The sequence below is a fragment of the Halichoerus grypus genome, chromosome 7 (assembly GCF_964656455.1).
Source record: "Halichoerus grypus chromosome 7, mHalGry1.hap1.1, whole genome shotgun sequence".
Taxonomy (NCBI): domain Eukaryota; kingdom Metazoa; phylum Chordata; class Mammalia; order Carnivora; family Phocidae; genus Halichoerus; species Halichoerus grypus.
The window spans coordinates 120,983,746-121,011,492 of NC_135718.1; the positions used below are offsets into that span (position 1 = coordinate 120,983,746).

A 27,747-nucleotide genomic window follows, 5' to 3' on the forward strand; every position below is an offset into this window, starting at 1 on the left:
TGTTGGGGGTCATGTCTGAAGTGGTGCCAGTCTTCTGGTTCCCAAGCAGCTCCAGACTGCCCTGTCCTCCTGCCTCTTTTTTGATGTATATATGGCAGCAGGGAAATGATGACTTCCGTTAAGGCTTCTCTGTACTTCTCCCTCCGGAAAGGGTCCCCAGCAGCCTGGAGCTTCCTTTTTGAAGAGCTTTCCCTCTTCAAGCTCATCCCTGGACAGCTTCTGTTCCCTCCTGGGTCTTAGTTCCCTCCTCTGTAGAATGGGGAGGTTCACTTTCCCTTCCCTGTTCACATCGCTGGAGTGAGGAGAAGTGGGGCATTACTAAAACTGATGTAACATGAACTGCCAGAGAAGCTGGTGCTCTGGCTATTACTATCTGGGTCTTGGGTTTGGGGGTGAGGAGGACAGCCCCAGCTAGTCTTAGGCGGTAGCTCTGGAAGAAGCACCCTCTCAGAAATGCCATGTGGCACTGTATGCCGTCTCTAGCTGCCCTGTCTCACTGTTAGAGACGTGTCCCCAACCAGCTCCCTTCCTCCCTTGCTCTTTCCTTCCCTGTCTTTTCTTCCTCTTTCTCTCCCTTTCCCTTTGTGCCCTCTCCTTTACCCCTGTATCTAGCATGACCATATTTTTCAAATTAAAAATTGGAACACAGGCTGATAGTGCGTCAGAGTATTTGAAATCTAGATGTTTACAGGCATTCTAGAATGTACAATCACTCTAAACATCCTTCTTTATGCTTCCTCCTTTGTCCTACTGCTGCTCTGGGCTATAACTACATGGCCATAAGACAACCAGTTGGGGTCAACATGATGCCAAATATCCAGATGTTTCAAAATGTCCAGATGGTAGATTTAATTTTGCAGTTTTGTTTATTCTGGGTGCTTTGTGCCCTGTGGACACAATTCAACAAAAACAAAATAGATGAATAAATAAAGATGACCTCTATAGCCTAAGCAGTGAGTTGTTTAGCATCTTGTCTTCAAAACAACTGGTAGACAGACTAGGAGTTTTTTCTTCTTGCTGACGTTGTTTTGGTGGTGTGTTGTGCAGACTTCACATAACCTGTCTCTGACCATGCTTTCTGGGGACCCTCCCAGGAAAGAGACTCTTCTAATGAATGAAAGAACAGCCTGAGAAAGAAAACCATAGCTTGGTTTTCTGGAGCCATAGGGTCTGTGTAATAGTGAGTGGAGTCCCTCATCCAAATCCCTATTACATCATCCATCCATCCATCCATCCATCCACCTATCCATCCATCCATCCATCCATCCACACATCCACCCACCCACCCACCCATCCATCCATGTACCCATCCATCCATCTCTCCATCCATCCATCTATCCGTCCGTCCATCCATCCATCCATCCATCCATCCCTCCCTCTATCCATCCATCCAACTACCCGCCCATCCATCCCTCTATCCATCCATCCACCCATCTACTCACCTACTTTCTCATTTATCCACATGCTTTTCCTCCCTGTTTCTCTCCCCCTCCCTTCTTTCCTTCTTTTCTTTCCTTCCTCTCTCCTTCCCTTTCTCCTTCCTGCCTGCCTTCCTTACTTTCCACCTTTAAAACTTATATGCCTACTATTTGCCCTGCACTAGCTAGATACTAGTCTTGGTCTGCTTTCACTGAGTTTACTGGGTGAGACAGATGTGCACACAGCTGTTAAAATGATGTTGTAGAACATACAGGAGTGCATTTCTTCCCTGGACCCATCCCTGGGCATTCCCACCTTCTCCTGGCTTTAGGTTTCCCCCCTCCCCAAGGTGGGGGCATTATGTCCAGGAGTTCAAAGAATCATAGAGAAGGGCTGCTCCTTTGTGGGAGGTAGGTCTCATTCCAGACAAGGTGGGTGGCTGGAAGAAGGAACAATTTGTATATAAAAATTTGAATGATATCCTTTTATTTCTTCTCCCTCTAGAGCTCTTAATTCATGTTTCTTCACAGAGTAGCCACCCTCCAATCATGGGGAGCAGCAAGCCTCTGATGAGGTGGAGGACATTTCTTCCCTCAGAAGGTCCTGCTTTAGCATCATCACCCCCTAGTGGGAGCAGATGGACAGGGAAGCACAGCCATTTATTTATTTCAGTTCTGGCTGGTGTCTGGCCTGGTGGGAGAGTGTAACCAAGAAGACAGAAGGCTCATAGCTTTTGGAGCTTAATTAAACATATTTACAAAACCCAGGCCTGGTTAGCTAGTAAGGCGCAATGAGAGGCTGGTATTGTGTTGTAAGATTAATAAACCAATTAAATAAAGATTGCAGCGGCTTGGCAACCCCATTGGGGGCAGGAGGCGATTTTGACAGCTGCTCTTTTCTGATGATTGCCACAAATTTTAGAAGAAAAGACAGCCTGGACTTCCCCCATTCCATGAGAGAATACCCGAGGCTGTTGTCTTGTCTAATGGCTCACACTGCAAGTCAGGTTGTTTCCCAAGCCTGTAGGTCGGATGTCATGTTTAGCCAACTGGGAAAAAAGAAAACAAAAGCTATTTCTTCCCCTCTAATCCTTTAAAAAAATATCAAAACCCACCACTATGAGACCATTTATTTCTCCCTGCAATGTACCATTTCTGGGGGGGGCAGGGGAATGGGGTAGCAGGGGAATTCTGGGAGTCCCAGCAGGAAGCTGAAGAGGGGGCTCCCTGTGGATGGAGGCCCCAGCTCCAGCTGGTCTGTCTCTTGTCCCCTTTCTCTCAGTGTTAGCATGCTCCCTCAGAGCTCTGCTTCTCTCAGAGTCAAATCACCGTTTGGATTTTTAACAAGTGCTTTATTAGGTTCAAATGTGCCCCCCCCACCCCCCCATTGCCAGGGGCATAATTAGTAAAAACAGCCCCTTTTGCTAAGTGTGATGAAAACCTCTCTTTTGTGAAGCAACAAGTACCCTTACTCAGGGAATGGCCACGAGGAGTGAGCCACACACACCTCTCTTTCCTCAAGACCTGCAGGCAGGCCCTTCTCTCTGCTGGGGGCCAGGATCAAAGGCTTTCTGCTTAGAACCATGAATGAGACTGTGGCCAAAGAGGTCCCCACCTGATGGGACATGTCAGTTAGGAGCCCTTGCCTTCAGGGATATCCAAAAGCATGAACGAAAGAGTGTTAGGGGCTTCCTACCCTGGCCCAGGTGTGGGAGCCCTGTGTGCTTTGGGGGGCCTGATGTCACCCCAGCTTGCCTTGGCTTCCTTCCCACAGCTGTCAGAAGTGCTCTAGAGGATCAGGAGTCTGGAGAAATGTTGATGGGGCTGGGCAAATCAGAAAAGATTCTGCACGGTTTAGTTTTCTCATTTGCAAAAATGGGGGAGGGATAGCAATTATATAATTATAATAATAAAAAAATCAATTATAATAAAATAATTATAATAAAAAAATCAATTCTGTCCACTTTATAAAATTGGCAAAGAAGCAAGGTGAATAATGGACTTGGAGAGTTCTAGATAAATGTGAATATTTGTAGTTAGCTGGCAGTCCCTCGGTTCCTTTGTGGAACAAAATAGAGAATGAATGAATCAGACTCACCTGGGATGTACCAATTATGATCTTGCCCAGTTGTTTAAACTCTGAGAGCTTCATTTTAAGTGGGTGTGGCTTGAGGTCAAAAGTGTGGATTTTGGCATCATGATCAGACCTTACTTACCGGCTGTTTAACTTTGGAAGATTTATTTGTGTCTCATTTTTCTCATCTGTAAAATGGGAATGGGCATAATTCCTACCTTATAGGGTTATTGTAAAAATTTTTAACATCACTCATATAAAGTTTACAGCTCAGTGTCTTCTACTTAGTAAGTGGTTAGTATAATAATAATAATAATAATATATAACCTTAATTACTCTCATTAAAAATGAGATTATGTCTATAAAGCATCCTGCACAGTGCCTGGCACATAGCAGATGATAAATAGGTCCCATCTCCTCTCCTTCCTAAGTGAACCATCCAATCCATGCACTAAAAAAAAAAAAAAGGCCCAGCTGTTTCCTGTTTAATAGAAAGGCTGTTGTAATGTAGAGTGAGTGGATAGAGCCCAAAAAGGTCCCATGCCTTTGAAAACTCTGGCCAACACGGTCACGGCTTTCTCCAGGAGAAAGAAATGCCTTTAAGGAACGAGCTGGGGAGAACAAGGATAGAAAATCACAAGCCACAGGTAGCCCCAGGGTGGCTGCTGAGGCCAGGATGGCCCCCCCGACCCCGCCTGCCCATGGCAAAGGCAGTGAGGGCTCTGCAGATGTGTTCACTTGCCTCCCACCATATCCTAAAATCTAGGCAGCCCCTCAAGCACCTTTAAGTTAACATCTATGGTTTTCTCCCTAAGTTGAAATCATTTCAAGATATAATTATAATTAAATGTATTCAGTGGACTCCAGATACCACAGTGATTTGATATCCATCATCATCTAGTTAAAAAGCATATGAGCAAACTGTTTCTTTAACATCAGGAAATTTTATTTCATTCTTTTTCTTAACTCATCTTTCTCTTCTATCTCTCACAGAGAGATACTACTACATTATCCTAATGTAGTATGTTTTTATGTTTGATAGTCCTTGATAGTCACCAAATATGCATTTCCTAAATATTATGTATGAAATAATATTATATATGCAATATATAATATTCTGTAAATACCAAAAAGCTTTTTCTAATTTAAATTTTAGTTAACAATACAGTGCAATATTGGTTTCTGGAGTAGAATTCAGTGATTCATCACTTACATACAACACCCAGTGTTCATCACCATAAGTACCCTCCCCTTCCTTCATACCCATCCCCCATCTAGCCCGTCCCCCACCCACCTCCCTCCATCAACCCTCAGTTTGTTCTCTGTCATTAAGAGTCTCTTATGGCTTGTTTCCCCCTTTCCTTTTTTTCTTTTCCCCCTTCCCATACATTCATCTGTTTTCTTTCTTAAATTCCACATATGAGTGAGATCATACGGGATTTGTCTTTCTCTGACTGACTTATTTCACTTAGCATAATACACTCTAGCTCCATCCATGTCCTTGCAAATGGCAAGATTTCATTCTTTTTGATGGCTGAGTAATATTCCATTGTATATATGCCATGTCTTCCTTATCCATTTATCTATCGGTCGAGGGGACGTTTGGGCTCTCTCCATAGTTTGGCTATTGTTGATAATGCTGCTATAAACATTGGGGTACATGTACCCCTTCAAATCTGTACTTTTGTATCCTTTGGGTAAATACCTAGTAGTGCAATTGCTGGGTCGTAGGGTAGCTCTATTTTTAACTTTTTGAGGAACCTCCATACTGTTTTCCACAGTGGCTGCCCAGTTTGCATTCCCACCAACAGTGTAGGAGGGTTCCCCTTTCTCCGCCTCCCCGCCAACAGCTGTTGTTAATTTTAGCCATTCTGACAGGTGTGAGGTTGTATCTCATCATGGTTTTGATTTGTATTTCCCTGATGATGAGTGATGTTGAGCATCTTTTCATGTGTCTGTAAGCCATCTGGATGTCTTCTTTGGAAAAGTGTCTGTTCACGGTCCAGTTTCATTCTTCTGCATGTGGCTGTCCAATTTTCCCAGCACCATTTGTTGAAGAGTCTGTCTTTTTTCCATTGGACATTCTTTCCTGCTTTGTCGAAGATTATTTGACCATAGAGTTGAGGGTCCATTTCTGGGCTCTCTGTTCTGTTCCATTGATCTATGTGTCTGTTTTTATGCCAGTACCATACTGTCTTGATGACGACAGCTTTGTAATAGAGCTTGAAATCTGGAATCGTGATGCCTCCAGTTTTGTTTTTCTTTTTCAGAATTGCTTTGGCTATTTAGGGTCTTTTGTGGTTCCATACAAATTTTAGGATTGTTTGTTCTAGCTCTGTGAAAAATGCTGCTGGTATTGTGATAGGGATTGCATTAAATATGTAGATTGCTTTGGGTAGCATAGACATTTTAACAATATTTGTTCTTCTAATCCACGAGCATTGAATACTTTCCCATTTCTTTGTGTCCTTTTCAATTTCTTTCATAAGTGTTCTATAGTTTTTATTTTATTTTTATTTTTTTATTTTTAAAGATTTTATTTATTTATTTGACAGAGAGAGAGGCAGCGAGAGAGGGAACACAAGCAGGGGGAGTGGGAGAGGGAGAAGCAGGCTTCCCGCTGAGCAGGGAGCCCGACGTGGGGCTCGATCCCAGGACCCTGGGATCATGACCTGAGCTGAAGGCAGACGCTTAACGTCTGAGCCTCCCAGGCGCCCTAGTGTTCTACAGTTTTTGGAGTACAGATCTTTTACCTCTTTGTTTAGGTTTATTCCTAAATATCTTATTGTTTTTGGTTCAGTTGTAAATGGGATTGATTCCTTGATTTCTTTTTCTGCTGCTTCATTATTGGTGTATAGAAATGCAACAGATTTCTGCACATTGATTTTATATCCTGCAATTTTGCTGAATTCATCTGTTAGTTCTCGCAATATTTTGGTGGAGTCCTTTGGGTTTTCTACATAGAATATCATGTTGTCTGCAAATAGTGAAAGTTTTACTTCTTCCTTGCTGATTTGGATGCCTTTTATTTCTTTTTGTTGTCTGATTGCTGAGGCTAAGACTTCCAGTACTACATTAAATAGTAATGGTGAGAGTGGACATCCTTGTCTTGTTCCTGACAGTAGGGAAAAGGCTCTCAGTTTTTCCCCATTGAGGGTCTTTGGTATATGGCCTTTATGATGTTGAGGTATGTTTCATCTATCCCTACTTTGTTGAGGGTTTATATCAAGAAAGGATGCTGTATTTTGTCAAATGCTTTTTCTGCATCTATTGACAGGATCATATGGTTCTTATCCTTTCTTTTATTAATGTGGTGTATCACATTGAATGATTTGTGAATATTGAACCACCCCTGAAGCCCAGAAATAAATCTCACTTGATCATGGTGAATGATTCTTTTAATATGCTGTTGAATTTGATTTGCTAGTATTTGATGGAGAATTTTTGCATCCGTGTTCGTCCAGGATATTAGCCTGTAATTCTCCTTTTTAGTGGGATCTTTGTCTGGTTTTGGAATCAAGGTAATGCTAGCTTCGTGGAATGAGTTTGGAAGTTTTCCTCTCATTTCTATTTTATGGAGCAGTTTGAGGAGAATAGGTGTTAACTCTTCTTTAAATGTCTATATACCAGAAAAATTTTAAAATATATTTTTAACTATGTTAAAAAAACACATAACAAAATTTACCATCTTAAAGATTTTTTTCTTTTTCAGTTGGCTCTATACCCAATGTGGGGCTTGAATTCACCACCCTGAGATCAAGAGTTGCATGCTCTACTGACCGAGCCAGCCAGATGCCCTTCCATCTTAACTATTTCTAAGTATATAATTCGGTAGTGTAAGTACACACACAGTGTTGTGTATAATGAGAAATGTTAATATTAAAATATTTCCATAAGGTTCAAATGTTAAAATTACTTCTTGAACGGGTGATCATTATAATTATATTAAGTGTACAAATAATCAAAATAACATAAATATAACATTTTTTAAATACTAAATTAAATAGAAAAAATGCATTGGACTACATTTCTCAATGAAATTAACATGATTCTCCCAATTAGATAATAAATATCACTTATTATAGAATAAGGAGGGGTCCAACATCACTTCTATTCTTTTTGGAAAACTTATCTGTTTTGTTTTAATAGATGTGAACAGTGGCAAATCTTGCTTACCTGAACAAATTGATAGGAACAGAAGATGTTCTATTGTGATAACTTTACTAATTATTTGAACTCTCTTTGGGTCCAGTGCTCCAGATCACACAGTGGCCCATTATCAAAAATGATATTTTCCTTCAATTTTGTTGAAAGAGAAAAATATTTCCTAAAGGATCTGTTATCCATCATTTGAACCATTCACTTTCTCAATTTTTGGAATATCCAAAAAGCCTTTTGTAAAATATATTCAGTGACTGTTAATTACATTTTTTATGTTTTCACCTTGTCTAATCCAATTTATGAAGAAAGGGTTGGAAAATTAAAATAGTGTTAATTTCAATCCACTTTCCCAATGCATTTTAAAAAAAATAAGATGCTTTTATTTTATTACATGCTTAAGTATCGTTTGTCAAATCTTAGAACTCAGATTTAGCTCATTCAATTTATGGAAAATGCTTGTGCATAATCTGTTTAGCAAAGCCAGTCTTCCTTGTCAAACCAGTTTGCAAATCAGACTTACTTCTCTAAGAAAAAGTCTGACTTAAATTTTTAATTTAGATCAACATTACAGTGTATTTTGAGGAATATTATGAAAACCACCATAAGAAGGATTACTTCTAATCTTATAAAAAAGATTACTAGAAGCAGTCAAGATTAAAAGCATGAAAGATATAATTAATGTTTTATGACAAGTTATAAAAGCAAGAATAAATCTATGTTTCTCATCACTTAGTTTCCATAATTCAATGTTATGTGCAGCCCAAATTATAAGCTGTTTATGAAACAAAAAACATGATAAAAGGTATGTCATTTTTAGGTGAATGTGCATGCATGTGTGTACTAAATCTTGGAGTTGGCTTTTGGAAGTAATTAAATAAGAACCTTGTATGAAAACACAGAACTAACTCCTTTAATTTCATTAGACATCGAGATAAGCTCTCCAACACATTCATGAAAGAGAAAGGTATATGTTGCTGACAATAAATGTGTCTAGCAGCTAGTATTTAGTTTTCTTTTTTGATTAATAGGAGGTGTAGGAGGAAAAAATTTTAAACATTTTGAGATAAAATAGTCTCAGGATTGATTGTAATTGGAATACATATCTCATTATTTGATAAAATAGGTTTTAACTACCTATTGAATAATGCATATTGCATTTGAAAGTAATCACATAAAATTTTTATCAGTGGGTTTTATCCAGTACAACTTGTCAAATTTAGTAGCCCCTGAAAACGTTTCAGTTGTGTTTAAAAGAATTAGCAAACCGATCTTGGTTTGACTGTTCAAAGATTTTTCTTTTTTCTTTTTTTTTTTTTTTGGTTCCTCCTAGGGTTGCATATTGAGAATAGCTGAAAAGGGTTGCTTATGTTCAACATGGGGGAGGGGAAAGCATTTTAGTCTTTATTATTCCTTACAGTGTTGTCTTTTCTTTCTTCTCCCCAGACCCTGTCAGAAACAATGCATTCTTTGACAGGACTTGAGGAATGCAAACATGACATCCTTACCAGAAAATTGCCACCAGGCCCACTGCCAGTACTCTGTAATATACTAAAAACCACTTCTATGAAAGCCTGTTAACCAAGGTTGTGGCTTTCTCCTAACTAAAGAAGGGGTAAAACAGGGAAGGAATGGAAGTCCCAAAGTGGGCTCATTGCACCTTATCATCAATAGGGAGACTCACCCCAAAATAATATTTTAAAAAATTTTTTAAAGGAATTTGTTTATTTATTTGAGAGAGAGAGAGAGAGAGTGAGTGAGCACAAGAGTGGGGGGGAGGGGCAGAGGGAGAGAGAGAGAGAGAGAGAGAGAGAAACAGGCCCCCCGCTGAGCAGGGGGCCCTACATGGGGCTGGATCCCAGGACCTTGAGATCATGACCTGAACCAAGGCAGACACCTCACCGACTGAGCCACCCAGGTGCCCCCAAAATAATATTTTTAATTGTCTTTTGTGTTTGGTGCCCTGAAGCATTTTACATCCTAGGAGTACACCATAGTAAGGTTGGGAAGGAGGAAAGGAAACACCTTTCTTTTGTAACATGGGACAAGGGCAGTTAAGAGGGGGGCAGAGTGAGAAAAGGAAACCCATATAACACCAGGAAGTAGCATGGGTAGGATTTGAGAGCCTGCACTTGATAAAATTAGCCACATCTGCAATCCCCTTGGAAAGTCCTATTGTATGGCACGTCTTTGCCCACCATCTATACACCACACCCAGACACACATACACACTCACACACGCTCAGAAGCTCACACTCACCAGGTACTCCCACTCTCATACACTTTCACGCTTACAAACACTCTTGTACTCACGCACACATATACACTCAGAGACTCACATATGCATGCACCTTCATGCACACCCTCACTCACCCTTACGTACACTCACAAAATCTCACATGCTGAAACATACAGGGCATCCACACACACGCTCTTGCTCACTCCCACACTCGCGTACTCACATCCATACACACCTACAGTCACTAAGTCACACCCATTGCAGAGATTGGTGGAAGGCTCAGAGATGATTTTTTAATTGCTTGGGTCACACACTACAACCGTGTGTCTTCCAGTTTTAAGACCACTGCTTTAGGAGAGTATCTAGAGCTTCCCTCACTCAGGCTACAAGTCTTGCTTGTAGTCACTTGAGACTAGCGTATTTGAGAACAAGAGTGTTTTCAAGTGTGAAGGTGTATGAGTGTGTGGTGAGTGTGTGTGCGAGTGTACATGTGGATGGTGGAAAAAGGGAGGGTGAGGCAAGAGGGCATCTTTAAAGGAATGTTGAAAGCATCTCAGTATCTCCCAGTGATGGGTGAGGACACATGAGATTATGCTTCTTCCTTCAGCGGACACTGATGTGGTCCATATGACCCATGTTTGCTGCTGGGCTCAGTGTTGGAGTTTAGTGGCAAACAAGACAAACATGGTCCTTGCCCACATGGAGCCTACAGTCTGGGATTCAGATTGGAACACAGGCTCTAGCAATTGAGTGTGAGAGTTACGACAGGAGCTGAGAGCACTGAGGAGGAGCACCTGGTTGCAAGAGGTAGCGTCCCTTCTGTCCGTTGGGGCCTGAACAATGGGCATGGAGTGCTGGATGGAGTAGAAGCAGAATGTGCTTGGCCCGGTGCCATCCAGTATGGCAGCCACTAGCCATTATGTGGCTGTTGAGCACTTGAAGGCATGGCAAGTCCAAATTGATATGTGCTGTAAGTTTAAAATACACACTAGATTTTGAAGACTTTGGTCTGAAAAAAGGATGTAAACGATCTCAATATTTTATTCGTTAATTACATGTTGAAGTGATGACATTTTGTTAAATAAAATACATTGTTTATGATAAGATCCCTCATTTCTTTCCACTTTTTTCCAGTGTGGCTGCTAGAAAACATAAGATGGCGTAAGTGGCTTGCATTCTCCTGCCCTTTTCCTATTGGCTGGCGCTGCCCGAGGCAACGAGAGCTGTCTGTGCACAGGCTCAGAGATGGGTGAGGGTTCAGGTGTTTGGGGACCAGAATTGCCGAGCTCGGGGTTTGAGGGAGGGCTGCTGAGAGCCAAGGCTGGAGAGGTCATGGGGCAGCAGCAAGAAGGGCCCACAGAGCCCTTTCCGAGCATCACTGATGCAACAGGAAGGATTTCAAGCAGGGACAGGCCTTGAGCAGACTGATGTTCATTGGAAATTCTCCTCTGGCTTCCTTGTGGAACATGGAATGGGAAGTGGCAGCAAAACTGAAACCAGGAAGACCAGGCAGAAGATTCTAGCAGTGGTCCAGGTGAGAGAAGACAGTGGCTGGACTTGGGAGTGCTGGGTGTGGTTCGAGAGAAGTGAACCACCAATAGGAGTATGTTTCTTACAGACACACAGGAATTGTTCCAGCAAGGAATCCTACAAGAACCAGTCTGCAGTGTTTGGCTCTGACAGTCATGGACTCCCCAAACCACAGACTGATAGGGCAGGAAGGGAGCTTGCAGGTTGCCTGAGCGTTCTTCTTTAGGGGTTCTGATAGATGGGGCCATTTAATCCCCAACCCCCCAAACCAGATGAGGTAGGTGCTTGGCTTCCCGGGCTCAAGAGATGAGATTTTCTTCCCCACAGAGGCTTGTTAAAACAGAAGCAGCTTGAGTGTATCCCAGGAAGCAGGCCAGAAAGCCTAGTGGGCCCATCTGGCGTGCCATGTCCTAAAGGAGGCTCTGGATGTTGCTATGCCACAGAACATCTGGGCTGGTGGCTTTAGGTTCCCTTACTGCAGAGGCCTGGGCTTTAGCTGATGCTTGGGGATTGATGGGTGCCGGTCAAGCCTGGCTCCTGGGTGCTGCCCACTTTTCCAGCCCCCAGATAATAGCCCCTGGCATTTGATGCACTTGACTTAGAAAATTAGACACTGCTTGGCAGCTGTCCTTAACAGTTTCCCAATTGCTTCTCCCAGGCTGATCTTTTTTTTTTTTTTTAATGATTTTATTTATTTGAGAGAGAGAGAGCAAGCATGAGTGGGGAGAGGGGTGGAGAGAGAGAGGGAGAATCAGACTCCTCTCTGAGCAGGGAACCCGATGCAGGGCTTGATCCTAGGACCCTGGGATCATGACCTGAGCTGAAGGCAGACGCTTAACTGACTGAGCCACCCAGGCGCCCCTCTCATTGCTGATCTTGTTCACTACCCCCAACTTCTGATTTTTGATTTGTGATGCTGATTCTAATTACTTTCTCCCTGCCTCCAGAATCTTCCAGGATGCTCCAGAGATGGAAGCCAGCACTCCTTAGCAGGCTATTCAAGGCTCTCTACCATCTGGTCCTCTTTCCTTCAGACCTCATCTCCCATTGTTCTTTCCAAGTCTCTAATCCTCTAATGATGCCAACCACCTGCTTGTTGCAGAACATGCCACATCTTGATTTATGCTGTTTTCTACCTGTTGTTACCTTCCCACTTTCTCTCCCTAGACCTAGTCTGCACATTTTCCAGGGCCCAGGGGAAACTATTTCCTTCTTGAAGCCTTCTCTTCTGTCTCTTGTAATTAATCCCACCTCCTCTGCCCTTCCACATATACCTGTTTAGCACTTGTCCTAGCCAGCCTTGTGTTATCATTTCTTGTTGACATGTTTTCTTTCCCTATTATGCTGAGTTTCTTACAGGCAGGGACTCTGCCTCCTTTGTGCCTATAACCTAGGGCTATATAATAAATTTTGGCTGAATAACTTTATGGAGGCCTTGGGATTGATTGTGTCCCACTCTTAGTCTTGCATTGGGATCTGGAGCATTCATGGCAAGCTGGAGCAGGAAGCAGGGCTGGTGAGGAGTCTAGAGCATAAAATTTAAGTTGCTCTCAGTTGCTGACCCTGTGCTTGCCTGACCCTGGGAACTACTACCTCGTAGGTGCCTCACTTGCCTTATCCTTAGCTCCAGCAGGAAGGAAAGATTGGAGTCTTGGGGTTTAGAATGAGTCCATCAAGAGGGACAGGCCAGGTTCCACAGGCTCCAGCTTCTCCTCTCATACTGACATGTGGAGCTACCTGGACAAGCAAGCCCAACCCATGCCCAAGGGCCCCCAGAACGATCCCAGAGCCCACTGGCACTATGAAAGTGGCAGGGTCCCAGCAGATGGGAGGGTCTCAGGAATCTGGAAAGGCTGATGTTTGGGACACTTTGTAAACAGGCAGAAGGACAGCCCTCACATGTAGTTTCTTGAAAAGCACAAGGTACCAGTCTGTGGGGGGGGGGCATGGAGCCAGATAACAGCCTTAGGATATAGAGCTAGTAAAAACAGAGCCCCTAGCTGTTGACTGGGATCTAGGGCAAGATCAGGCTTTATGGGACTTGTGGTACTAGGGTAACTAGTTAGAACTTATGAGTGGGGCCACATTTCCCTGGGCTGACCTCAGTGGGGTTGGGAGTATGTGTAAGGACGAGAAAGGGCTACATCCTGGTGGGAATGGGGATAGTGAGGACATTTAGCCCATGTCACTGGGAGCACTATGCCCTGTATCTGATGGTATCAAAGGAGAATGGGCGTGTCCCATGAAGCCCAGCACTGAACTCTTGGCTCTGGAGCCTGTCTCTGAGGGTGTGAAAGACTCCAGGTCAACCTGAAGAAAGGAGGGGTAGAGAAAGGGAGAGAGGGTGAAGCGGAGGCTGTTTAAATATGGCCATGGTATATCAGGATTGGCTTGGGGAGGGGGCCTCACTGGGCTTTCACGAAGAGCAGCCAACAGGTCCAGTTCTTGGGCTCTAGTAGTGGTCCCCTGTTGCCAGGTCATGGACTAGCTGAGTCAGAATACCCAGGGACTCATGTTAAATGTAGAGTCTTATGGGCTTCAAACCTCGGAGATTCTGGTTCCATCAGCCTAGATTTCATTTTAACTGAACTCTCAGGGGGATATGCATCCTGATTTGGGAGCCACTGGCTGGGAACAGAGTTAAAGGAGGCAAAGTTCATTTGGAGTTAGTCCCATGTTTTCCTTTAGGCATCATTTAAGCCATGAAAGACTTCAATAGGAATACCACTGATAGGTAAAGCAGAATATTAAGGGCACAATTCTAAGACACACTAAATGTTTCCAGTTGTTATACTTCCCTTTTCTCTGTATTACCCCTTTTTGAATATCCTGGTGCTCATTTTCCCGCTTTGGTGTAGTGGTTCTCAAACTTTAGTATGCAAAAGATACCCCTTCCCCCAGAGGTCTTGATTAAACATCCATTACTGACCCCCGCCCCCGGGGTTTCTGAGTAAGCGGGTCTGGGCTGGAGGGGGGCTTGATTATTGCATTTCTAACAAGTTTCCAAGTGAGGTTGGTGCTCTTGATAGGGAATATACTTTGAGAAACACTGATCCAATGGAACAAAAGGTGGAACACGCACAATTGAATGCCAGAAGGAGAAGAAAGAGAGAAAGGAGGAGAAGGAAGTAATAACGGACAGGAATTTTCCAAAATTAATGACAGGTACCAAACCACAGATCCAGGAAGCTCATAATAAGTAGGATAAATATAAAAAAATTTATACCTGCATGTATTATATTCAATCTGCAGAAAATCAAATCTAAAGAGAAAATCGTGAAAGATGTCAGAAGGGTAGAAATACCTTCTTATAGAAGAACAAGGATAAGAATTAATATGGAGGTGTCAGAAATCATACAAACAAGAAGAGAGCAGTGAAATAAAGTGTTGAAAGAAAAGAACCCCACCAACCTAGAAGTCTACATCCAGTGAAATTATCCTTCACAAGGGAAGGAGAAATGAAGGCTTTCTTAGACAAAAGCTGAGGGTATTCATTGTCAGTGACTTGCTCTGAAAGAGATGTTAAAAGATTTTCTCAGAGAGAAGGAAAACGATAGGTCAGAAACTGGATCTATAACAAGAAAGAATGAGTATCAGAGAAGGAATAAGTGAAGGGAAAATAAAATCTTTTGTTGTTCTTATTCTCACTTGATCCAATAGATAAGTGTTCAAAGTAATACTAGTGACAATGCCTGGCATGATTACAGTATATGATTAAACGAAATGAACTATAGCAATGTTGTAAGAGCCAGAGGAGGAGTGGGGAATACTCTGTTAGAAGGAACTTAACACTACCAGTGAAGTGATACAGTGATATTTGAAAGTAGACTTATGTGAGTTATAAATGTATAATGCAAACTCTAGAGCAACTGCTAAAAATATATATTTTTTAAAGAGATATAACTGACATGCTAAAGGAGGAGAGAAAATGGAATCCTGCAAAATACTTAGTTAAAACCAAAATGGCAGAGGAGCACCTGGGTAGCGCAGTCGGTTATGTGTCCAACTCTTGGTTTTGGCCCAGGTAGTGATCTCAGGATCGTGAGATTGAACCCTGCATCAGGCTACATGCTCAGCGGGGAGTCTGCTTGATATTCTTCCCCCCCTTTTGCCCCCTCCCCAGCTCTCTCTCAAATAAAAAATAAATCTTTAAAAAATAAAATAAAATGAAAAACTGAAATGGCAGAAAAATAAGGAACAAAGAACATGTGTAACATTTGCAAACAGTTGAAAAAGAGGTAGATATTAGTTGAGCTACATCATTAATCACTTTAAATATAAATGGTCTACATATATGAATTGAAATACAGAGAATATCAGAGTGGATACAAAAAAAAAAAAAAAAAAAGCAAGACCCAACTGTGTCCTCTACAAAAACTCACTTTGTACATAAAGACACAAATAGGTTAAAAGTAAAGGGGTGGAGAACCACCACTCTGGCAAAATCAGTTCTTAGGAAAGAGTATCAGGAATTTATACTTTTAGTGAATTTGTTAAGTGTCCCTTTTCACAGGAGTTTTTTCAGCTTAAGCTTCTTATGAAATGAAAGGACTTGTTACCTGTTACAGGAGTTTAAGTGGGAAAGATACAGGTGACCTCCTTGGAACTCTTGAAATGGCCAAATCAAATGCCCAGGCTGAGTTGGTCAGGCTGTGTGTACGTGTGCACTCACAGTTAGTTATCATGAAGGAGAAGCTAATGGCTGGGTAATTTGTATTCTCCTAGGTCTGCCAGAGAAATGGTTTTGTAAACAGAGCTTCATTCTGAAAGCTAGTTCTTGGGCAACTTTGATTTTTGTTTACATTCCTGGAAGCCTTCCAGGTGGGCCAAAGTGAGAAAACACAGGTCAGTACACATCATGGTGCCGAGAGCAGAAGACAAGGTGGGAGCAATTGACAGCTAGAGGGAGAACACTCATTGGGGCCATTTTGGATTTGGGTTGTTGGAGGTGTTTCTGAGCAGGGCACTTGTGATTTTGTCTCTTTGATGCACCAACAACTAAGTGGAAAAAAAACCATAATGGGTTGCTCTGTGACATCTGATATGAAACATTTGATTGATGTTTTCTATTAATGCTCAGATGTTAGGTATTCCGGAATTTCAACAGGTGAATATTGATGCATTTATGTTAAAGATTCTCAAATAATGCACTGAAGAAGATTAGTTTCATGCAAAATTAAGAGATGCTTTATGTGCTGTGCTTGAGTGTATATGTGTTGTGGGAAGGGAGTGTAGGGTAGGCCAGGTTTTGAAATGCCAGGTTGGATAAAGTGAACAGGCTTCTTTGTTATGAACCTTTAATATGGGCAAATGTGCAATGGTAGTCTTGACAGGCAAGGTGGGGGAACTATACTGTGGTGTGCAATATTTCCCAAACTTATTTGAAGGAGTTCTTTTCTTTTTTTCCCTATAGAATGCCCATATCAGAGTCAAATAATCTCTGATGTGTCACTTAAACAAAGTTAAGTTTTTATTTTACATAAAAGAAATCCAGAAGTAGGCAGTCCGAGTGACTGTGACCTCATGATATCATCTGGAGTCCAGGCTGCTTTTATTTCTCTGCTCTGATATCCTTAGTTCATTATTTCCATCCTCAAAGTCACTACATGGGTCCAGGTGACCAGTAATGTGCTGGCCATCACACACTTGTTCCAGTCAGGAAGTTGGAGGAAGAGGCAAAGGGCATAAAGGATATGCTCCCTTGGTGAGCATCTACCCCCTTAAGGAGATTTCCTGGAAGTTCCATCCCATGACTCCTATTGGCATTTCACTGGTCACATGTGGCTGCCACGGAGGCTGGCAAATACGAATTTAGAGCTGGGCACATGGCTGCCCTAATTAAATCAGAGTTTTATAACCGAAGAAGAAAGAATATTGAGTAGACAAATAGTCTCTGCACAAATATCCAATTGAACATTCCTCAGGCCAAGTTTGGGCAATGTTGATGTGTGTTATTTTCCCACTGGTCTCCGGTGTTTTGTCTTTGCCCATATGCTACATGGTCTTGATCGCTTGCTATGTCTCCTTCTCTCTCTATGTCTGCGTACCTCTGTCTCTCTTTCTCACACGTACATATATACAGAAATACACATATATGTATTAGATTATCCATAGAATATAAAAGCCTGAGAGAATGTTAGGGCAGGAAGAAGTTTTAGATACTGTCTAAGTCGATGATTCTCAACCCTCTAACACACTTTAGAGTCTCTTGGGGGAGCTTATAAAAATATCTGTGCCAGAGCCCTCTCAGTTTGAATTGTAATCTTTGGGGTAATGTCCAGATAGTCATCTTATTTTCTCTTCTAGAGTTTCCCAGTTGATTCCAATCTGTAGCCAGGGTTGAAAGCCTCTGGTCTAGACCAACTTCATCATTTTATAGGGAAACTATCTGTGAAATTATTTCTTTCATGTCTGTTTCCCCCAGTAGACTACAAAACCTATGAGAGCAGAAGAAATAGTATCTATTATGTAGTCACAGTATTCATCCCCAGAGCTTAGCACAACACTGGCACAAAGTTGAATGAATGAATGAATGAGTAAACCAAGGCCCCCAGAGAGGAAGGTCCTCATGTAAGGTCATACAGCAAATACACATACAGAAACCAGATTAGAACCTTTCTCTTTTGACTCCCTATTCAGGGCTCCTTCCGTTATCCCAAGACCTTGGGATAGTCAGATGGCCAGACCTTGGATCACTTTACTCCAGAACTGATAAATGAGCTCTTGTGTTCTTACAGCAGTTATTGTATGCTGTTGTAATTATTTTTGAGTCTCAGGTTAAGAACTGTATCTTACTTCTTCAAGCATCACCAGCCACCCACCATGCCTGGCTCACAATAATGACTGATGATGATAGCTAATTGGGGATGGGGTGGGGAGAAAAAGAAATGAAAAGCCCATGCAAGTTCAGTGCTTCTGAACACCATACCTTCCTTTCAGGGTATCCCTTGCCAAAGGCCACTTTCCTGTCTTCAGCCCTCCCCTACCATGCCCTAAACCCAGATTCTACATCTTCTCTAGCCAATTACTCAATTTGAATTACCTGTCTTGTTGAAAGTTTCTGAAAACTAATTCACAGTAAAGTATTAAAGATTGGTAAGGTTTGATGGAATACACCTTCTTGGTATGTTTGTATATTAACTAGGGACAGTGTCCTGATCCAAAAGAAGAAAAGTCTAATTGCAAAATTTTAAGCATAGGAGAACAGAACTCATATGGGGCAATTTGTGGTGTAACCACAGGGGCCTTCCTGGAGGGGTATAATTCAGTCAATCAGAGGAAGGCAGCTTGGTGTTCATCTTTGAGTAGGGCACCTGGCAGGCACCCCTGGGGGAAAAGTTCTTGAGTTTGCCTTAGTTAGAGGTCTACTTTGAACATGGGGTTGTCATTTAGCCCAACCGTGATGGTCGTCCCTGGGATGCTGCGGGGGCTTGGCCACAGAGGCTCTGACCCACACCCATCAAGGAGGAAGGGAATGCATATTCACTGCCTGAGGTGGAGCTCTTAATAAATGTTAAGAGCTCTTTCTTCTCTCTGCAGGGATTGCTCAGCCAGCAGCCCCAGAGGGAACAATTAGGTTGTTTATCCAAACCTCAGCCACTTTGCTATGTAATTGATTTTTCATTGAATGTATTTAGGAAATGGTTATTTACATGAATACAGGCACACCAGGGACAGAGCTGCATCTGATCATAGGAAATGGGAGGGAATCTAGATCAAAGTGTGGAATCTAGGGGGAGGGAGGATGGGCTTTGGAGGCAGACCGCCTACACCAACATTCTGTCTCTGCTTCTGACTGTACATATTTGAGCAAATTATGAGCCCTCCGAGTCTTGGTTTCCCCATTTGAAAAGGAGGCAAATTTACTTCCTAGTAGGGTTGCTCTGAAGGTTAAGTTAATGCTAGGAGCTGGGCTTTGCTCCATCCTGTGTATCAGTAAGATGCCATTATTGTTATTAGCATTACTACTGTTACTGCTCATGCTAGGGAAGTTTCCCTTCCTTCCCTTAGTCCACCGCACCCCGCCCCCCCATCTCAGCGCTTGGCCTCAGTCCCGCCTCTTCCCCAACACCTTCCTGACAGCTCCAGTCTAGTTCCTCCTACCTCCCATGAACATCTGTGAGATTGAGTCTGTAGCACTATATTTTAAGCCTTAGTTATAAGCAACAGGATTTTCTTTTCTTTTTTTTCTATCTCGACCACGGGCCAAGTCTGGTCTACGGACTGTTTTTGTATGGCCTGTGAGCGAAGAACAGTTTCCACATTTTTGAATGGTTGAAAAAAAAAGAATAATGTTTTATGACACATGCACAAATATTTTATGATACAAGAACATGATATGAAATTCAAGTATTCGTGTCCATAAATGAAGTTTTATTGGAATACCGTCACCGCCATTCCTTGGAAGGTCCAATGGCTGCCTTCAGGCTGCAATGGCAAAGCTGAGTAGTTACAGCAGAGATTGTATGACCTGTAAAGCTGAAAATATTTACTCTATGGCCCTTTACAGGGAATTTGCTGAGCCCTAGACTATCAGTTTCTTACCGGCCGGCAGTGTGTGCCGCCTACAGCCGGGGCTCCACAAATCCTGTGGGTTGCTGATTGCAACAACTCAATCTTGCCACAAGGGGGCTCTTGTCCATCCTTCCTCTGCTCCCCTGTTGGTGCGTGGGTGGAAGGTTATTTGTAGAGCAGGTACCTGTGATGAGTTGTTCCCCGGGTGGATATGAGGTCCTTAAAGGCAGAGAAACCAGTTCTTATTGCAGAGCCAAGGGAAGGAAATGCGTGTTAAGGGACATCAATATGCACAGGGCACTTTTCATGCTTTATCTCATTTAATGCTTGCTCATTCATTCATTCAACAGATTTTTATCAAGTGCCTGCCAATGGGCCAGGCACTGTTCTGGGCATGGAAATGCAGCTGGAGCAAAACAGACAGAACATTTTTTCTGCTATCATGGAGTTTACTTTCTATACTGGAGCCGAGTAGGCATTCCAAATAATAAGTAAGCACAATATATTGAAATATATTGCATGTTAGATGGCATTAAATGGGAAAAATAAAGCAGGAATGGGGGACAGTACTTGCCAGCTTTTTATTTTAGGTGGGAAGAGTGTAGGAATTTTAAATAGAGAAGTCAGAGAAGGGCTCTTTGAAAAGGTGACTTGAGCAAAGACTGAGAGTATGAACTATGTGGACATTTGGAGAGAAGGATATTATAGGCAGTGGGAACAGCAAGTGCAAAGGCCCTGAGGCAGGAGAGGACTTGGTGTGTCCAAGGAACAACAGGAAGAGCAGTGTGGCCAGAGCCAGGATAGAGAAGAGAAAGTTGTAGGAGAAGAAGTTAGGGTGACAGGAGGGAGGGGAACAAAGGAAGGGGGTAGATTATGGAAAGCTTTTCATGTCACTGTGAGGGCTTTGGCTTTTACTTTGAACTGGGAAGTCACTGTAGTGTTTTGAACACAAGATTGAGGATATTTGATTTTTATTTTAAAGCAACAGCTGTGTGAGGTAGGTGTTACCTGTCTTCATTCCACAGAGAAGAAAATTGCAACTCAGAAAGGCCAGGTAGCGCGTGGCTACACAGGTAGTAAGAGGCGGAGGGAGGATTTGAACCTAGGCTTAGCCAGTCTCTGCACTACCCTCTCTGTTCACCTGGTTGGCATGGAGTGGAGCCTCAATCACCACTTACTAAATGGATTGCAAGGAACTTTTGGGGCTTGGGCCATGGGATGAGCTGCACGGTCCCACACGTTGCTCCATCTGCCAACTGTGCCTCGGTGCTGGGAACAGTTAGGACCACGGTCTAGGGACTGTCCAGCTGGGCCTTCTGTTTTCTTTAAACTTGCACCAGCCATGCAGTGGCCGAATGACAAACATTAATCAAAGTATGAGGCAACAACCTAATTAGCTCCTAATGGTCACATACTGCCAATTAAACACCTTGATGACTAGTTTACTCTGGAGCTTAATTAGGTATTTCTAAATAAATCTAGCCCTGTGCCACCACCTGTCAGTTTAGGAGCCAAATCTTTGCTTGGATGTGCCCTCTCTTACTTGGGAGGGAGTTGGCTGGCTGGTTTGCATGGAGAAGCGAAATCAGATATTGGCATCTGTCAAGATGATTTCGTGGTCCTGTTGTGCATTTCAAACTTGGGGAACATCACTACGCAGGCAATTGCTCACTCCCTGCCTGTGCTCCTTGCAATCCCTCTGGCAACAGGAAGCTTTAGTGAAAGGGCCCTCGAGAGAGGAAGATGGTGTGTGCACCTGACTTTTCCCTTCCGCGGGCAATGTGAAGTCTCACTCTCTGGTCCTGTCTGCTGCTTTAGCACAGGCTGTCCTCTTAGCAATTGTAGAATTGCATTGTTATGAAAGAGGAGCCAGAGTTCAATAGCAGCACGGAGAGCAGGCTTTGGGCTCCTGCAAACTCAGTATGTGTTCACAGAACCAGAAACTGCTGAAGACACCAGCCTGTGTCCATTGATGGAGAGGTGATAATGCCCGGTGGCGCATGGTGCTGGTCGGTGATGTGAGCACTGAGTGTAACATTTCCCAAGGAACATTGACAAGGGCAGACATTTCCCAGGGATGCTGTTCAGCTTGGTAAAAGGGCCTAGGAATCAAATCAGTTAAGGAGTGCATGAGAAAAATGAGAATACTTAGTCTGGGGCCGAGGTAATTCTTGGAACTGGGCACGGGGAAGGTAGCCATGTTCAGTTGATGAAGAGCTGCCCTAGGCAGAGGGCATAAGCATATTGCGTGTTGGTGCACAGGGCCATGCAGGTGTCCAGGGTGAACAGTACCACAGCCCACATTTGCAACCATGATACTTTCTGGAGGAAAGAGTCGAGGTTAGCTGGGTTTACAACCCTTACCACTCTTTCTCTCCATAGCTGGTGTCATTGAATCTAGGCTCTGTGACTCCTTCACCAGTAGATTATAGGGGAAGTAGCAATGTGCTAGCTTCTGGGCCCAGGCATTCAGAAACTGGCAACTTTCACTTTCTCTCTCTTGGGTTGCTCACTCCTGGAACCCAGCCCCCACACCACAAGGAAGCAGGCAGGCATGCGGACAGCCCCATTTAGGTGTGTCAGCTGACAGTTCCAGCTGAGGTCCCAGCCAATGGCCAGCGTCACCACCAGACACATGGAGCGAGCCTTTGAAGGGTTCTTTGCACACAGTGGAGATGAACTGTCTCCTCCCAACCCTGCCCAAGCTGCACATTTGTGAGCAAAAGAAATGATCGGTGTTGTTTTCAGCCCTGCATTGGAGGTGGCTTGTTTGAAAACTGGAACACAGTCCAAGGCAGGCTCCCAATCCTCAGAAGCCATCCTAACTTGAGTGTCAGGTATTCCTGTCTCTGCTATGAGTCAGGTCAGCCCGACCTCAGCTTACCACCTGCGCATAGTAGTGACCCAGATCATCGGTTGAATGAAAGAATGACTGTACATTCCAGTCATGAAAACGGAACCTTTGCCTTAACCTGACCTCCATTCTTCCTCTAGTGTCCCAGATTGGTGTATTTTTAAACCTGGATTTTAACAATGGTGGCCCTTTACTAAATACAATTTGAAGGTATTCCAAATAGATGAAAAACTTAAGTGTGGAGCTGCTCTGGGTGAAGCAGGGAGAGGGCTCTCAGTCCTGCCAGCCTGGCTTCCCTTCCCTGTCTCGTCTCGCAGGATCCCTGAGAAGCTTGGCTTCTGTGGAGCTCAAGTGGAAGCCGATGTCCTCATTTGCCTTTCGTCCTCTCCTGAGTTCTGTCCTGACCTCTTTTCTCGCCCATGGGTAACACCGGGGGTTAAAACTGAACCGTAGTAAGTGGTAACAGAGGTCTTGTTGCCCCTAAGAGTCCTGGTGAGTTTTCTGAGAGACAGAGTTTTCACATCTCAGCAGATGAAAGAGGAAATGAAGCAGGCCCTGCATTTGGGGGTGAGAGGCTGGGCTGGTTGCCGCCATGGGGGAACGGCAGGAGTGAGAGGGATTCTGTGCAGGTGCACGATGGCGGTACTTAGGGAAAGGGGTCAGGAGCACTCACATTTGGGCTGAAGCTGAGACAGTAGGAGCTGTGACCCGCAGGGAAAGCTGAGTGCTCACTAGATCCTGCAAGGGGGTGGGGGGGGGGTGGTACATAGGTGTGAACATGGGCCTGGAAGGTGGAATGTGAGGCCTGAAGGCACATCATGGCAAAATCCACTTTGTCTGGGCCCATTGGACACAGGTGGTCAACTCAGGATTGAGGCTGAGGTGGGGGAAGGTGGAGGGGTTCCAAGAAATGAGGTCAGAAGGCAGAAGGACATTGAAGAAGGACCGAATGAGGCAGGCCAGGGAAAGGAGGACTGGCAAAGGGCAGAGTCAGGACTCAGGGAAAGGCACTGGGTAAAGAAGCTTGCTCCCGTTGAAAGGGCCTGAAGGATAGACATGTGGGAAGGAGAAGGCAGGAGGAGTCCAGTGGAGGCACCAGGCTTCCTGAGGATCGCGAGGGAAGTGCTCAGTTTCCTCTGACACTATGGTGGGGGTGGGGGAGGGAGGTGTTCCGTGGCCCGTTTCTTCTTTAGAAAGTTGGTGTGGTGTAGTAGGAAGAACACTGTCTAGGAGTCAGGAGGTCTAGCTTCCTGTTTGATTTTGCCACAGGTGAGTCAATTCAGTGTTCTGGGCCTTTCATTTCCTTACCTATGAAACGAGAGAGTTGATTGTGATTGGTTGCCAAGTCCCTTTCTGTTCTGGAAATTGTGTTATTCAATTCAATAAGCATAGGTGGGTCAGGCTCAGTGCTGGGCTCCGGAGCTGCAGAGGACAGATGCCCTGCCTTCGGGGGGCTCGTGCTGTGGTGGGGAAAAGGGCCCTTTCTACAGGTGGCCGGGCTGCAACATGAAAGGGGCTGGAAGCTCTGCTGCTGTTACTAGAGCCGGTTCGAAGTTAGGGTGATACAGTAAAGAGGAACAGAAAACCCCCAAAATGGGGGCTGAAGGAAGAACTGATTGATTTGGGGGCAAAAGAAGGAGGTCTGGGACCGTGTGTTCAAGGTTTGCAGCAAAGTCACGAAGCAGGCAGATGAATATGGTGTGTACTTGGCCTAGTCCGTACTATGGCCTGCTCTGGGTGGTCCAGGCCCTGTGCTGAGCCCAGCGGTGTAGACAGGGCACCCCAGGGCCCTCCTCCAGGAGTATGGAGAAGTGGTACTCAAATCCATTTCATTCCTTTGAGGCATACATTTTTATTTATTTATTTATTTATTTTGCAAATGTCACAAAGTTTTATTTTGTTCATTTCTTTTTTTAAAAATTTTATTATATTATGTTAATCACCATACAATACATCATTAGTTTTTGATGTAGTGTTCCATGATTCATTGTTTGCGTATAACATACATTTATTTTTAAAAAGTAATTTATTTTCAGTGCTTAGCGAAATAAGCCAGAGAAAGACAAACACCATATGATTTCACTCATATGTGGAATTTAAGGAACAAAACAAAGGAACACAGGGGAAAAAAGAGACAAACCAAAAAACAGACCCTTCACTATAGAGAACAACCTGATGGGGAGGTGGGAGGGGGATGGAGGAAGTAGGTGATGGGGATCAGGAGTGCACTTGTCGTGATGAGCACCGAGTAATGTATGAACCTATTGGATCACTATATTGTACACCTGAAACTAACATAGCCCTGTATGTTAACTACACTGGAATTTAAAAAAATATTTTCATTTTAGAAAAATTAGAAAATTCAAAAGCCAAATGATTCATAAGGCCAGCAGACAGTTAACATACTATATATCCTAGGTCTCTCTCTCAACACACAAACATACACACAATTATATTAGACTATTTTGTGCTTTTCTCACTTGGCAACGTAGATGAACGTCTCTCCTTGTCGATAAATATAGATCGACATTGACAGCTGACACCCAGGACTCCAAGATGGCATCAATCATGCCAGTGAAGTAGAAACTCAGGATGTCAAAACAAGGGAGCTGCCAAGCTGGATACTGATGTGGAATTTCACCCCTAAGGGCACTGTTGGAGCATTTCAAAGGGGTTACTTACCACTGGCATTACAACCAGGATGTTGGTGTGAAGAAACGGAGCATCACTGCAGTTTCTATGGCGCTGGCTTACCTGCCTCTCAACTATGGCTTTTCTTCCACAAAACCCACACATGCCCAGCCACGCACATACCACTGAAGAGGGGGGTGAAGGGTGCACGCTGTAATCCTGACCATCTTTGCCGGCACCCCTGAATCCTTTCGTATCCTAATTGAGAATGAACAGCCAGTAAAAGAAGACTAGTTAAAAAATATATATAGTCACCATCATCATTTTTAATGGCTGCATAGTAATTTTATTGTGTGAACATAACAAATTATTAAACAATTCCTATTGTTTGAACTTGAAATTTCTTTCCTTTGCGATTATATACCGTGCCTTAATGAAAATAGTCTTATGCAGGGCACCTGGCTGGCTCAGTCGGTTAAGTGTCTGCCTTCGGCTCAGGTCATGATCCCAGGGTCCTGGGATCGAGCCCCGCATCGGGCTCCCTGCTCAGTGGGGAGCCTGCTTCTCCCTCTGCCTCTCTCCCCCAGTCCCACCCCTCTGCTCCTGCTCACTCTCACACTCTCTCTCTCTTGCAAAAATAAATAAATAAGATCTTAAAAAAAAAAAAATCGTCTTATGCATAGATCTTTGCACACTTCCCTAATGACTTCCTTGGATATGATGATGATTACAGCTTCTAGTGGATATGACTGGATTAGTCTCTGGAAGATTTGTTCCCACGTATTCCCAGTAGCAGCATGTGGATGTCCATTTCCCACCCTCTTGCCAACACTAGGCACTGTTACCCTTTTTCATCGTTGCCATCTGAAAAGTAAAGAGGGCATACCATTGTTTTAAGTCACGTTTCTTTTGTGACCATTGAGGCTGAACACTGGCTACGCTTTTATTGTATTTGCATTTTGTCTTTCATGATTTGCTTTTTCATATCACACCCCCCTCCCCCCACCATGGTATGTGTATAGTTTCCCAGGGCTGCTTCAACCAATAGTCCTTTATTCTCTCATCATTCCAGAGGTGGGAAGTCTGAAATCAAAACATCGGGCAGGGCCACGCTCTCCCTGAAGCCTCTAAGGGAGGACCCTTCCTCCTCTTCCTCGCCTGTGGTGGTTGCCGGCATTCCTCGGCGTGCCCTGGTGTGGAGCTGCTTCACTCCGATTTCTGCCTCTGTCTTCCATCTGCGCTTGTCTGTGTGTCTCCCCATCTTCCTCTTCTTCTAAGGATGCCAGTCACTGGCTTAGGGCCCACCACAATTCAGTGTGACCTCATCTCAACCTGATTACCTCCGCAAAGGCCCTAATCCAGAAAAGGTCACATTCACAGGGACTGGGGTGGGGTGGAGGGGATAGAATCTGAACATACCTTTCTTCTCTGGGGCGGGCGAGGGGACACAATCTAACCTACGACAGTGTGCTTGTCTTTTCCTTATTAACTTGTAGCAGCTTTATGCTTCAGCTCTTAGCCCTTCTGACTGGCAGCTGGCCCTCTGCGTGGTCAGAGAGTGACAGAGATTTGACTGGACTTGAGGCAGGTAGGTTCTGACGCCTCGATACCTTGCGCTACCTTGTGAGTCATGAGACCTGCGTGTCTCAGGAGCTCCTGCGTTAACCCTTTCTTCCTGGAAAAGCTAAGTGAGGGAGGCAGAGAGCAAGGAGTTATCTTCCTGGCACGCCTGTGAGCGACTTTTGGCAGCTCTTCCCGTAGCCGGTCTCGAAGCCAGTTGGTCAGGTGGCTGATGACCAGGATGGGAAAGGGGCTGAGCCACCGTGACAATCTCTGAATGATGAATACGTGAATGAATGACCACTGGGGTTGCGAAGAGTGTCATCTGGCTTCATTGGGACTTTCTGGGCTTATATGAGGCTGTTGGCTAATATTGGTGTGTTAAAGCATGATTTGGCTTTTTTTCCTGCTTCTCAAGCACTCAAGCGTTGCAATAGCGGCTTAGCCCTGAACTCACAGTTTCCTTGCCCCTGAATGGATCATGCTCATCATAAGAAGCAGAATTATTACAAACTAAGAAGACTCTGTTCTCCCAGGCCTCTGCAGGGGTCTTCCCTAAATGGGTAGGAGGATGGAGAAGAATTGGCTCCAAGCAGTAGTCCAGTGGTGAGTTTCACTGGGACCCAAGTCCAGATCCTTCCCGTCTACAACCTCATCCCTGAGGAGTGGCTCTGTAGAGTCAAGAGCGAGGCAAAGCTGCTGAGAGGCTCTGGGTCTCTGAGAGCGGGGAGTGCCTTGTTCCAAGATGGTAGCAGGCGGTGTGTCAGTC

At 44.0% G+C, this 27,747-nt stretch overlaps 1 long non-coding RNA gene across 3 annotated transcripts in view; it reads left to right on the forward strand.

Annotated features, from left to right (window-relative positions):
* Window positions 1-25,811, forward strand: part of LOC118549190 (uncharacterized) — a 41,033-nt gene extending 15,222 nt beyond the window's left edge. The window contains exons 4-8 of one of the 3 annotated variants that reach the window (XR_004923971.2): window positions 7,205-7,328; window positions 9,097-9,236; window positions 11,024-11,423; window positions 20,284-20,424; window positions 25,310-25,811. This is a non-coding gene — a long non-coding RNA (uncharacterized LOC118549190). Of the gene's footprint in view, window positions 1-7,204; window positions 7,329-9,096; window positions 11,424-20,283; window positions 20,425-25,309 lie in introns of all 3 variants that reach the window. The other 2 variants (XR_013449887.1, XR_013449888.1) reach the window with 2 other exon arrangements.
* The last annotated feature ends 1,936 nt before the right edge of the window (window positions 25,812-27,747 follow it).